The sequence below is a fragment of the Lepisosteus platostomus genome, chromosome 12 (genome assembly GCF_059453375.1).
Source record: "Lepisosteus platostomus isolate fLepPlt1 chromosome 12, fLepPlt1.hap1, whole genome shotgun sequence".
Lineage (NCBI taxonomy): Eukaryota > Metazoa > Chordata > Actinopteri > Semionotiformes > Lepisosteidae > Lepisosteus > Lepisosteus platostomus.
This window is the reverse complement of record NC_142622.1, coordinates 24,050,978-24,065,630: the sequence shown is the minus strand read 5'-3', so window position 1 is coordinate 24,065,630 and position 14,653 is coordinate 24,050,978. Positions and strand designations below refer to the sequence as shown.

At 37.6% G+C, this 14,653-nt stretch overlaps 1 protein-coding gene across 6 annotated transcripts in view; it reads right to left on the bottom strand.

The window, feature by feature from the left end:
• The window catches only part of LOC148651328 (poly(rC)-binding protein 3), a 402,183-nt gene extending 389,330 nt beyond the window's left edge, over window positions 1-12,853 (bottom strand). For 2 of the 6 annotated variants that reach the window (XM_088601449.1, XM_088601450.1), the window contains exon 1: window positions 12,300-12,842. The gene's annotated coding sequence lies outside the window, so the exon portion shown is untranslated. Of the gene's footprint in view, window positions 1-12,299 lie in introns of all 6 variants that reach the window. The other 4 variants (XM_088601457.1, XM_088601456.1, XM_088601452.1 and 1 more) reach the window with 4 other exon arrangements.
• Window positions 12,854-14,653: the final 1,800 nt, after the last annotated feature.

Sequence of the window (14,653 nt, the reverse complement as noted above, 5' to 3'; positions counted from 1 at the left end):
GGGGAAGCCATGCCAGGCCTTGCTGGACATGGACTCCAGAGCCACCACAGTACACCCAGAGCTCCTTTCTGTACAGCAACAGAAGAGGAAGAGTACATGTATGAGCGGATGTGGAGCTGGGTCCAGGAAGCTTGCATTTTGGGGTTGGACTTCCTCCACAGGGCCCAAGTGTGATTGTTTCTTCATTGAGGAGTGGTCTCTTTCCCCCTGCCTGCAACAGTCCCACTGGTGCCATGTACAGTACCTCAGACCTCCCCCATCCTTCAGCTCTGGATGTGAAAGCTACAAACTTGACTTGACTGACTGCAAGAGGCCTCCCATTTGGCCACCCAATACCAGCCTGGAAGAGAGTGAGCAATGGAGCCGCCACCACCACGTGACCACACCAGAAGGTCAGTGATCATGGCAGTCTGGAAGAAGAATACTGACCTAAAATCTGCAACAGAGTGAGTCTAGGAGCTTCTGCAGAAGTTTCACCATGTATTTGCAGTGACACCGCAGGACCAAAGCCACACCAACATGGTACAGCACCACATTGAGACTGCAGACATACGCCCAATCTCACAACGAACTTGCCACCTGATACCAGCAAAGAGAACCGCAGTAAAGTGCACCATAACAGAGATGCAAGAGACTGAGATTATAGAGCACGGGATGATAGATCATACAGCTCATGGAAATCACCTTTAGTGCTGGTTCCGAAGAAAGATGGCGGCTGAGGGTTTTGTGTGGACTACTGCAAGCTGAATGCAGTCAGCAGGAAGGACTACTATCCATCACCCTGGATTGATGAGTCCTTGGAACTGTTCGCTCAGGTCTCCCGAGAACCCCCAGAGAGAAATGCTTTGTGCTGGTTGCAGTGGATCATTTCACATGCTGGCCAGAAACATATACTTTACCAGACCAGGAAGCATAAGGATCCCCCAGAAGTTGCATTCTGAAAAAGCAGTCCCATTTATTCTAGGCCATGTGCAAATGCCTTGAAATTTGGAAGACTCAGTCCTTACCACACCCACAGGGCAACAGCCTGATCAAGTGTTTCAACTACTGTCCCTGATCATGGAGGCACATCAAAAGGACTGGAATATTCAGCTTCCACTGGTCCTCCTGGGTTGCCAGTCAGTCGTACAAGAGTCCATTGTCTGTATCCCAGACCAGCTACCATGTCTGTCTGTAGCCCTGGGGCCATCTAGTTGTCCTCTCCAGAACTGGAAGGCCCCTTACCAGGGGCAGTTCATGCAGGTGTGCCCCACAGTTCGTTTTGTAGTCTTAATTCATCTGCCAGACAGCACCAGCACCAGAAATGCACCACCACCTGCAGCCCAGACCGCTGGCACTGAGTGAGAAGCCTCTCCTTTTGCTGTGTTCCTGGTCTTCAATGTTTCCACTGCCTCAGCACTTAAACCATCCCCACTGACAGAGGAGACTGCCATCCCACTGCTGCAAATTTGAAGTCACTCTCAGGGAGAAGGGAGCTGAGGGGGGGGGGGGGGGGCAGTATAGTATTCCACCCCTGGAAGCTGTCTGTCTCCATGCCTCTGAAGCCTGACCTCCTTCCCCTCTTTTTGCAGACTCATTTCCCCTCTCCCTGCCTCTAGAAATAGGTAGGGCCCCTTTCCCTCTCCCACTGTTTTGAACCAAACCTCTAAGCTGAGGAGTAGCACCTGTAACTTTCTTCCTCTTCTTTTTTTCGTGCCTACCTCTCCTCTCTCAGTGACAAGCATGCTGTGTACCTGTTATGACAGTTGTCCTGGGAAACGGTTGCATTTTCACGAGGGCTCACATTTTCTTCTCTAAGAGCCTTCGCTCTGCACAGCAGACTTAGCTCCAATGTTGCCCAGTGCACCAGCCTCAGCTCCTTGCCTGCTGTCTGCATTGTGTGATGCAGTAATGTCAGATTCAAGCCTGCTCTCCATTCTGTACATATTCTTTTCACTGGTCACCGCATTGCCAACGTGTACCCCTGGAAATCCAAAGCGCTGCCCTTCAAGCCCGTCGGGTTCCCTTTTCAGGGATCTTGCTGTTTGGTTTCTTTCACTACACAAGATTCCCCTTTTCCGACTGATGGGCTTTGTTCCCTTCTTTTCGCCAGGGATGTACAGTAGTAAGCCGGCTTCTTCTGGGACCGTCACTCCTCTCTTTTCTTTCCCATTACTGTCCAGCCTTGGCTGATTAAGCCCCACCAGCCAGTAATGAATTATTTCATTACCACCTTTCACCTTTCACTCTCTGGTCTCTTGCGCTTGGGTTCTGACAAATCACCATGTGTGTGGCTGTATTCAGCCGTGACATTGCAGTACCAAGAAAGGGGCAATAAAACTAGTGAGTTCCAGTTACCATCTCCTGCCTGTCTTCCTGCACCACCACCTCTGCAAGGGAAATTATGAGGCATCACTGCAATATGTAATACTGTATTCAGAACTAAAACATAAGAGAGTCAAAGATGCCGTAACATGGTATTGGTTCTTTCTCTAAGTGGTGGCTTTTTATAAATTTTACCAAGATGGCATTATTTGTAGGGATCTATCCAGAAAGTTTAATGGACAGACTCACTTCAAGATATAATTAGAATCAGATTCAAAATATTTCACCTTTGCTTAGAAAAGAGTTGACTGATATCACACAGTTCTGAAATCTTCTTCTGCTGAGTTGAGAATTCTATGCCTTCATCAAACACTTAAATGGATGGAAAGATATAGAAACTTCAGTTACAGACAAATTTCCAATACAAGCACCTTTGGAGCAAACATAATTGTCAAAAGCTCAATACAGGAATGAAGTGCCATGTGTCATATTGCCTTTTAACCTGCAGTTTTATACTCTTCATGACATACTGTACATTACCATCTGGTGGGGAACAGGCATTGTTAACATGGACTGCGTTTGACTCACACTGTCATCCAATTCACATTGATCAAAGATTTAATTCCTGGGCTGCTGAGGATATCATGGTTATATACAGTATTATGTGGCAAGGTCAGAGAGATGGTTTTGAAGAGCTGATGCACAAAATTAATTTTAAAATGCAGATACCTACTATGTTCGTCCATGCATCCATTTCCTAACCACTTTATCCAATACTGGGTTGCAGGGGAGCTGGAGCCTACAACATCACAAGGCAGAGTACACCCTGAATCCCTCACATGATACACACAGACACAGACACGTACACAATGACACCAGAAGCAATCTTCCCAGAAGCCAATTAACATACCATGCACTGTATGTCTTTGGACTGTAGGAGGAAGCTAGAGCACCTGGTGAAAACCCATGTGAACATGGGTAGAACCTACAAACTACACAGATAACACCTCATGTCTGGAACTGAACCCAGGCTGCCAGCAAGGCAGCAATAGTAAACATATAATAGAGTGGAGTCTCATCCAGATTGTATCCTGCCCTGTTAGAAAATGAATGGAATTGTTCTGTATCTGTGTTGAGATCTAACTCCACGCCATGAAACACTAAATAAACATTTCTAGGCTTTAAAGCTTCAATATGTCTTTTTTGTCTTTCTAAAATCTGCCAGCACAAAATATGGTGATGTGGCTTTTTAATTTCATAAATGAAGGAAGAGATTTACGTGTAAGAATTTAAGTAAAATTATATGGCAGTTTTGTCAGATAATGATAAAATCAGATAAAATGATCAAATCAGATATAATAGTGTTTATTAAGCTTTATTAAGTTTATTTAGCACCCTAATGTTTGTGTGTCAGAAAATGTAAGTTATTATGAACAATGGATTTGTCATATATTTTATATATCCTACCTAAGCAATGGATGGAAGGGACAGTGTGATCCAAGTAGTCCTGCTAATGCTGAGTAAAAAAATATTTTAAGAAAATAACTAAAATATAATAGTTATCTGTACTAGTGTAGTGGATGAAATGTCAAATTAATTTCCATTGTAATCAAGTTTTGTTGATTTGATCAGCACTTTAAAATGAAAATGTTGCATCCCCACAAATCTCATGTCTTTAAAAAAAAAGACTATACAGAATTAATGAATGTCTTCATTAAGCCAAAACCCCAGTGATGAATGGCCCAGGATATTAAATCTATAACCCTCCTTTCTTTCCTATTGAGCTGTGCACTTACAGCTCTAGACCAATGCAGGAGGTCACATTCAGAATCAGAGGGAGAATGTGTCCCTTGGGTTTTCATGTCAAATAGCAGTGGAAAGCTCCTCTTCCCTCAACACTGTGATGTTATCATGGACATTTCCACATTTTAATCTAACACTAAGTGTAGATATTTAAAAAAAACACACACATTGTGATAAACATGAATTTCTTGAGAAGAACCAATTACTTTGTGAGATGAAATACATAATAATAGAATAACTGTGTGGATTAAGTAAACATACACAGATGAACTATAACCAATAATGAAAACATAGCATTTATTATGAGTTAGTGATAATATTTATTTTGTTGCAGATTCTAGTAGTGTGACTTATAGAGTAAATCATATTACAGAATCACTGATGCAAAGTCTGCAATACTACTCGCCAATACTTTGCAAATACATTGTTTATACCACCAATATAAATTCTCTGTGACTGTTAACTGCTTTCATCTCTGGTAAAATAATATATCATCCCCAACTTATCAAAGTGCAAGGCTTTGTGGACACATTGGCTGCCATCCTCTCCTTCCATCACTACAGTCTGAAAGCTGCTTGTCTGCAGGTCACTCATGCATGTCTTAGTAACAACGTGCTTCAGGACAGGAGGATTGTAAATTATTTACTCTCACCCACAAGGGAGGCAAAAGGCATTTAAAAGCTTGCTAGCCTTTTCAGACCTTTTTTCTCTTACTATTGTAAATTGATCTTCATAAACACAATAACTAGGGTAAATGTAAAACAACATAATATTAAAGACAATTTTTCATTTCACTGTTTTCATTCTTGGTAAATGGAGTCTGTGTATGAACACATTTGATGTAGGTGTCGCAAATATTTTAGTTTTCTCAAGGAAATATTTTATGAGCCCGACACAAGGCCTTCAAGAGAAGGGATAATATTCCAAATTGAAACATAAAGGAAGGCTAATGAAAAAAATAGTAGGATGGGAGAAATCCTTTAAAAGACTCCAGATTAAACCTTAAAATGTAGCTTTACATTGGTGCTTTACATTACATGGGTACATTGTAATCATGATTACAGTACATGACAAGATTTTAACATGCATGAAAAATTATCTTTGAAAGCGCCCTCTGATGCAGACAAATCAAACTATTATTGCTTCACATTTGTGTTTGAAAATACTATGAATGGATACAGTTCAGAGAATAAAAAATACAGCCTTAAACCTGAAGCAAAATTAAGGGTAGAACATATGGTATCATCATCTTTAAATTATGTTTAAGAGTTATTGTACATGAATGGCTGTAAAATAGTGTAATACTCTTGGCATAAAACTCTTCTGAATGTTCCACTTTTGGAAATATCATATTTAATGGATTCATATCTCTCTATACACAGTGCTAAGGTTACAAAATGCACTGGATTTCACTATAATCATTATTAGTGAAACTAATAACTAGTATTATTTCTAAGAAACCACCAGTGCTGCAAAAGAGGTCAATACACTCTGATTACCTACAATTAATAGTACAGAACTCACTATTCAGTAACTACCCTTATTATAATGCAGTAGCACAGAGAATCCCAAAGCACCTTGATTTCATACTAAGCATGTTTCTAATAAAGTCAAGCTTATTAACTCACAGTATGTAATTTACTGTTCTTTAATACATGTAATTTCCATGACCATACTGCTGAACTTGACTACTGCACCTTTATATATATACTGTAGAATGGTTGCTTAGCAAAAGCAAATATACATTAAACCGGGACATGCAGGAATATATGTGGTATCATTTTGTTAGTCTACAAAATAACCAAGGACATTCACTAAATCTATAAATACACCCATCTCACAGATCAATTTTTAAAACCAAGGAAAATATATCCATATCATGCATTTCATATGTGTATATGGTTGATATTTAAAAGATTAGAAATTATCATCAGAGATGCTAATCTTGCATTTTGTAACACTTTACATACTGTACATGTAAATAAACTAATGTATATGAGAGAAACCAAGGAATTTGCATTTCTGTGGGTTTTTCAGAATCTTCAGAATTTAAAATTAATTTTAAACAACAGCTGCAAATGTGAAGCAATGTTTTTTTTCTTGCGATTTATCAGTTCACCTCTTCATTCACACAATGGTCTAGAGTAGAGATTGGTGTTAAATCTGGTGTTACAATCTGGTTAAAGTGGGACAATGATAGTGCAGTGGCCTCACAGAAAGCCATGACTACTGCAGCAGCTCGTGAGCCTGACTGGAACAAGCTTTATCATATCATTCCTCAGAGTGCAAGAACTCACCTACTGACAGCTCTGTCACAGGAACATAAGACACTAGTCATTGAGTAAACCACATTGTGTCATTTACTTTCATGTCAATCAGTTTGGAATGCCACTTTCTTACCGATATATACAGTATATATATTCTACCTACTAAAATTCCCTCTACCCGTTAATCTACAGTACATATTGTCTATTCATAAATGCACTGAACAGGTAAACAATGTACAATGCAAATGAAATGCAAATAAGTCTCTGCAAGGGTGCTTTGGTACTGTATTACATGAGTAACACAACATCACATTTAATTAAATGCCCCATCCTTTCCACAGCTGTTTTCCAGCTATAGCTCAGCATGCTGGGAGAGATGTGGCCGGAAGGTGATTCCACTACATTTCACCTACACTAGAATTTTGTTTTCCTGTACAATGTCAGTTTTGAGTTGGAACTGTTAAGGCCAAGAAATGTCAATAATGCAATATCAAACTACAACAAATTTCTAGCAAAATTAAATATGAGAATGATTCTCCCTCCTGTATGGGGACTGATATAATTTTATTGTATGTTTTTTTAACTAAGTCCAATGAAAAATGTACAATGACGGTATTGTTCTTTATAAAACCAGTATAATAATATGATGATCTGGAGATAAAAGATCTCAACTATTAGAACTACAACTCACATATTCTGTTTTTGTCAGTTTAATAATTATTTAAGAATTAACAAACAGGGCAACTGGAATCATTGGCTGATATTTTCCTTTAAACAAATAAACATTCCTTGCTGTATTTTAAATTTTTTAAACATTTTTCTAAGGGCACAGTGCAGTGCAAAAGATGGCCAGCTGAGAACTCCAAAGTTCTCAAAAGTTACAAATGACAGAAGGCCATTCAGTCCATTTAGCCTATTTGAGCCCATTTGATAGTTTGCAGTTAGTTAATCCAAGGATTTCTTCCAGTTATTTCTCAAAAGAAACCAGGGCATTAGCTTCAACAACATGTCTGGGTAGTTTGAACCATAACTCGCACAACAACTTGAGTAAAGTGCCTCTTGTCCTTGGTCTTAAATGCTCTTCCACGTAATTTCCACTTTTGCTCTCTGGTTCCTGTTTCACTGCTCAAATTGATCTAATTCACTGGATTGAATTTGTCAATGCCTTTGAGGATTCTGAATACTGGTATCAAGTTCCTTCATAGTCTTCTCTGTTCAGGACTAAAAAGGTTCAGTTCTTTCAGCCTGTCTGTGAAGGAAATTCCCTTAAGCCTTGAAATGTATCTGGTTCTTCTTGTCTGAACAGATTCCAGTGCAGCAATATCTTTTCCGTAATCTGATGACCACAATTGTACAAAATAAGATACAGTAAATGAGACCATACCAGTGCATTATGCAATTGTAAAATAGCATCCCTTGATTGAAATTCTGATGTTTTATTTATATACCTTAGCATTTTCTTTGCCTTTTAATTTCTTCATATATTTCTAGAAGATGTACAGTAAATGTCATCTCAGCGTAAACTGCTAAGTGTTTTTCATAAATAAATGGGCCAAAGTAATAGTTCTGGTACCTGAAACATGTTTAATCAGAATATTAAGTATATATCAACAGCATTTTAATTAATATACAGTACCAGAACAGACTTGATCTCTCCTGCAGAACAATGGAAAAAATTGTCCCTTATAAGGCATTATATTTTTTCCAGCTCACTAAGCCATTCTGGCTGGTACAATATGCTTAAAATAGATATAAAATTCCCTTGAAAACTGATGCCCTATCTTAAAATTTGACTTAATTAAAAGAATACAAAGGCATTGTATGTGAATAATCACAACAGCAGTGCATAAATGTTGCTAAACACTACATCATAAGAAATATTGAAAGATCTAACTCAACCCAAACATATATTCTTGACACCGTAGTGAATTTGTACCTGTGGTGATTTCTACTGACACATTGCTGTCACACCACTGCTGCTATGATCAGTAGGAATCTTTGTAACTCTGGTAACTTGGCAATAAAATAATTTATATTGTGGGTACCGTAGCATTGTGGTCAGAACCACTGCCCATTTCCTGTCTGAAACAGGTGCCAGACAATTACAAGCTGTCTCTTTCAGACCTCATATGCTTAGGAGTGTTCCAAATTAACCTTTAAAACCCTAGCAATGACTAAAAGAATGAAAAAAGCACAATAATTTAGATAGTTATTTTTAACAGAAACATATTAGAAAGTGGATCCTTGATTTATCTGAAATTAAAAAATAAAAATGGGTATCACACCATTTATTTGTAAAGTTTAATACTGAGACCTTCATCAGTATACAGTATTCAATATAATAGTAGTATTACAATGTATCCATTATTTTATTTTACTCTGAAGCATAACTGTCTAAGAATGTATCACTTTATTTTATTATCATATTTGCCTGTTTTCTCAATGCATTTGTTAGACTGCTTATGATGCATCACCCCGACAGATCAACCTAAATAAACCTTGTACATACCGTATTTGCAGCTTTTTGGAAAAACTTCAAAAACACTGCTGCATTTCTCCAAGAACGTAATTAATCATATCATAAATGAAATGCCGTGGAATATTTTCTTTCACTTTCTTTCATAGTTTTTAATCCAAATAAAGACAATAGATTATAATCTGCATTATTACAATTTAGTAGTGAATGCCTTTCCAGCTGTTCTAGAAAGACAACGCACTATTATGACGGCAACCCATCAGTCTTGTATAACATGTCCATGCAGAGACCAGTTCCAGAAAAAAAGGTCCAAATAAGCATTAGCTACTGTAAGTGTGAATTTAGAAAGACCAAAAAACCTTGAAACCTTGAACTGAGCTAAAGCATGTACTTACAGAAGAACAATGCAACCTGGGACCACATGACTGTCAAAATTTATAGGTAGATGTCAAAAACAAGGTCAAAGCTGTGATTACTGCCAAAGGTGGATCTATCTATACCCTGAACTTAAAAGCTCTTTCACATTCCCCTGATACCATTCCCTTGACATCACAGAAGAAACACAAAATGCCAACACCCCAAACCTGTACAGTAGTTTCGAAGATCAATTGTTACAGTAATTCACGGTTCAATTTTGAGAAAATTTTTGAATATGAATTTCTAACATTTCAAGGCCAAATATCAGCCCTTTAGGACTAATAAAGTGTAGAATTTCAGTACATGTATGTCATGGAATAAGTTCATCTACTGTTGTTTTCTAATAATAATACCTACAACTACTGATTTCAATCACAACAGTGCCATAGACAGACTCTGATATCATTAAAATTGCTTCAGCAGTTTGCTTTTTAGTTCAAGTGCCTTAATCTAGCTTTGTAGTTATTTTGGAAAGTACTATTGGAAGTGGTAATGTAGTTAAAGTATAGACTTCATGTTAAAAACATAAAAACAGAGATGCAAGCTGTGTAATATTATAGTCACACAAAGCACCAGGGCCCAAACTTTCAGAAACTGTTATCCTCAACAAAAAACAATGCTAAATTCTGGAAAACTATATTACCACAGGGGTTTGAGAGTGCTCTATAAGTAATACAAAGGCGATGAGGTTCTTTGGCAGCACAATGGATCAGTGGTTAAGGTTCTACACTTACTGTATAACTGGAAGGTTGTGGATTTAAATCTCAGGTGAGGCTTTGCTGTTATGACTTTGAACAAGGTACTTCACTCAAATTGGTTCATTAAAATACACAGCTGTACTAAGGGTTGCAAACGTTAAGTTGCTTTGGATAAATTTGCCAAATAAATTAGTAGCTAGTAATCTTTGAATGACAGTCAAATTAATGTCATTTTAAAAAGCTATTGAAAAGCTTATTCAGCACTAAACATTGCAGAATTCAAGAAACATGTCAGTATGAAGGGTTTAAGGTGTACAGTCCTGAATTCACATGTGTCTGATGGAATAGTTTGTCTTTCACCCAACGTGACAAAATACACTTTTGCCAAGTATTAATACTTTTTTAATTGCGTTAAAATGCAAACTGTTTTACTCTGTGTCCCTCGAAGAAATAATGAATGTTTTTCATTGTAATGCACCACAATGTTCCTCGCTACGCCCTCACTTATCTGGTTTGATTTTAAAGCACAGAAAACAGCAGGAATAGCGGACTAAATTTAAAATAATATACTCAGGCAAACCCTCATAGGAAACAATACCAATAGTTTCCGAATAATTGCTAGTTATTACTGACTGGAATACATTCAATGCTGCCTTAAGCAGTACTCCTTTAAGGCTATATACCCCACACACACCCACTCCCACCTCATTGAAACTGTAATCTAATGGTTCTTAGGACAGAGTAATTACCATTGTGGTACTATGTCACAGATCCTTTTTTTAAAAAAAACTTTACATTTAAGTACACGGAGCGATCATTCACCGCGTCATCATTAACCACAAGGTGTTGTACTCATACTTTTAGCTTTAAACTCTTACTTTATTGTTCAGCGATGTACAGTTGGTCGTCGCCGAGTTTAATTGTAATTTTGTTCATTAGATTGTCCTGTACGTGACAAGCTTATAGATTACTGCATTTATTCAACAATCCTGATATGTTTTAAAAAAATCTAATATTGTTTATACTGTACCCAGGAGAAATAGGTACGTCTCTCTTGTCAATACTTTTTTAAAAATATGACAAATAATTATTTTCAAAAACATTATTTATATACATGTACCTATAAAATACATAACACAATACATATTTACTACAGTACTAACTAGTTTTTGAGTAGCCCATTGACAATTTGTAAAATACTTGCAGTTACAGTACATCTCTCAAGTGCTTAGAGCAATGACATAAAAAGTGTAACTACACTTATACTATACTATATAAGAATAAACATCTTCATGCAAAATATATTGAAATGCATTAGAATCTGGTTGAACATAGAATCCTGTTAAATAATTTCACGATTTTTAAAACAGTAATTTTATCTGAGAATAGGGTTTTAGACGAGTCTAAGAGTAACTTGTGCGGCACTTGAGATGGTTTTGGATTGCTAGAATTCATTCTGCGCAACAGCAGCAATGCTCGAAGAAAAATCCACACAATTTTTGTATCTCTACATTATTGTTGTTTTAAACTTCATATTGTGGGACCTTTTGGCAACTGAAGAATAAAAATGTGTAAATCTAGAATGTTTTTTCAATGCATATTAGCATACTGTACCTTTTGATTAGATTTAACCAATTGTACAATCTGATACGGCGAGAGACCTCCATTAATAAACACAAAGTAATATAAATATATATGGGATAGTCATTTAAAGGGGAGGTTTGACTGGACCTAAGTAAAGTATCTTCCAGCATTCAAAAATACTGGTGAAAAACTTAGCAAGCCTCTATTACTATGAAAACACCTCCTGAAAACCCTAAAGCTGCAATGGACTAAGTGTATGGTCTGAAAAGGCTGTTTCCAAGCTTAATATGGCAACGATTTAAATTGTTTTTCAATCTCAGTATTTGTTTAATCCGACGTGCCTTTCAGACAAACTTAATCAGTTCTGCACCATTAAGCCTTGTAAATAAGACATCCTGACACTTCTGCACTAAGTGCTAACCATTACCGAAAACATACTGCACATGACTCCATAACGCCGTTATTTTTCTTTCGCAGCTACAAACTGCGGTATATTAAATGCTTACTATGTTCGCATAATTAAAGATGTGAGTACTGCTAGCTAGAGCTCCAGTAGTAAGATTACTCGAGAGTTTTCGCTACAGTAAAACTACCTCCGGGGTTGATGGATAAGGACTGAATGATGCTGAGGCTGCAAACGCAAAAAAAGGAAGGCTTGCAAGAAACATGACGGGATTTCTGCTTTAAAAACATCTCATAAAAGCTGCTCCACACACACAAGGAAAAAAGTGATGAAAAGACAAAACTCACCTTAAACAGGGGATGTTGGGTGGGATCAAAGAGGAGGGTTTAGCGAAGGTGTGATATTGTTAAAACACAGACACAAGGGTTTGGAAGCGGGAGGGAAAACGGGGAGATAAAAATCAAAAGGGTAGAAGTAGTCAGTCAGTAAAAAATGTTCAGGGATAATGGATCTAAGAGTAAACGAAAATAATAATAATTATAATAAAAAACGAGTTGGTTTGTTTCGTTTAAAAATATTACAGGAGTAATCCAAAGTCTTGCGTCGTCTGCTGAGAATATATATCCAGTAGCTCCTGCTGCTGACAAGAAAGCCCACGACAGAAGCAGTAGTAGAGACAGTGGTAGCCGTAGCAGAATAAAGGTAGAAAATGATGTTGCTGTCCAAGCCTGTGTTTGCTATTCCTGCTCTCCGTGCGTGTACTGTCGCTTTCTTCTCCCTTCTCACAAAAGTGGTCCAAAGCACCCAGCTGCATCTCCACGGCACAACACTACACGCTGACGTCACGGAGACCGAGAGCTGTGAACGGTGCAGCGCCTGTCAGCTACTTTTCTCCTCACACTGAAGCACCTTCCGGCCGCTGCATTCATAAAGCTTGCCTGGTAAAAACCAAGTGTGACTGGATATAGAAAAGGACGCCAGCAATGTAATTTCACAAAATGCTGTTCCTCCCCCTCCCCTAAACCTAGACTTCGGTGGTGCAGTGTAAAATAACTAGAAAATTGCAACCAAAAGAAGCAAAAAAAAAAAATCTTCTCCACCTTGTAATTAGAAAGCGGATGGGATCTAACAGGAATCGATTAATTACAGATAATTAATTATTCATTTTCATAGGCTTTGTCCCCTGCCTTTTCCTCGCTCTAAGCGTGGCGATTTTCTCATTCTGTTCAGTCCTAAGACTTGAGTTCTAAAAATGTCAATGATAATGTATGTATCTATTTTTGCTTCCTATTTTTTACAGGGAGTAGTCATTAGAAAGATGGTTAGAAGCCTTTTTTGCAGAAATGCCACTGTAACATACGTTCCTGCCAATAAATTGTCTATGTGTATGCATTTCCAACCTTCCCTGAGCGACTTTTTATATACCAGTGACTAATATTCTCCCAGCTATGTGAGAATATTTGTCATTGGTTAATTTATTTAGCTGTTTCTAAATCGAATTTCTTGGTACTTGCTGTAGTTCATCTTATTCTTCTATGCTGAATAACCTACTTTTCTAAGGCTTCAGATCACAAAACACTTGATCATTTTAAAGGAGGAAGAAATGATTATAGTGATTGAATAGGAAAATGAATGAATGCATGTATTCCTGCATTATTTCTATATATTTCACATCGCACTATGGCAAAATTTCACAAAATTGCCCTGCCACACCATTCTTATTAACTACCCCAGGCGTGTTACCTCTGCCCCCCTCTGCTGGATTTCGGGTACTGTACATCTTTCCTTAGGATGAAGTATCTGGATTTCACCTGGGAAAACTGAGCACTGACTAAAATCCCTGTTATTGGAACAACAGTTTTGAAACAAGAAGTCTATTTTTTGTAATTCTGCTTTTAAATAGTGGAATTATTTAAATAAGTAGTTGGTATTCTTACTACAGTACTAGTACATTTTGCATCGTTCTACAGTACAGTATATTGTTTGATCGATCGAGACAATACAGTAATCATCGGTTGTCTTTGTAAACCTGAATTCAGTGTCATACAAAGGTACTGAGCCCACAGAATGCCTTTGTTCTATGCTAATGAATACTCAGTCAGCACTAACACATGTCATCACATTTCCTTACAGGTAAACTTCGAGGAACCTTTTCAGGGGTCATTTGCAATGCCACTCTGGTAGGTTGCATTTGATACACGCAGAAGCAATGGAATATTCAAGAAGAAAATACATTGAATGGAAGAACTATCTAAACAAAGTTATTATAGGCATTCCTTTTCTTTATCTTTAACACACAACCACTTCCCCTATGAACATTTAGAGTTTAGACTCCCAGAAAATTAAACTTGGGAAGGATTGTTCATTTATTTGCTAGACATTAATTAACCACTCCGTACTTACAGTAAGCAGTGCTTAAATTATACCACTGATTTAGCAGCTGCTAGAGTAAGACTTTGTAGTCTTCTCAGACTTTAGACTATGGGTTTTCAAACCTATTCCTGAAATTAAAATAATTTCTCAAATCTCCATCGTATTTTGCTATATTTTGAAATACAGCAGACAATCTTTCGTTAGAGAATGATGAGACAAATTTGAAGTCAGAAGCTTTGACATTTGGTGCCTGATATTGACTCAGTGTCTTCCATATTGGTTTTATCCTGAAACAGTACTGTAACTGGCCACTTCACAATTCATCTTC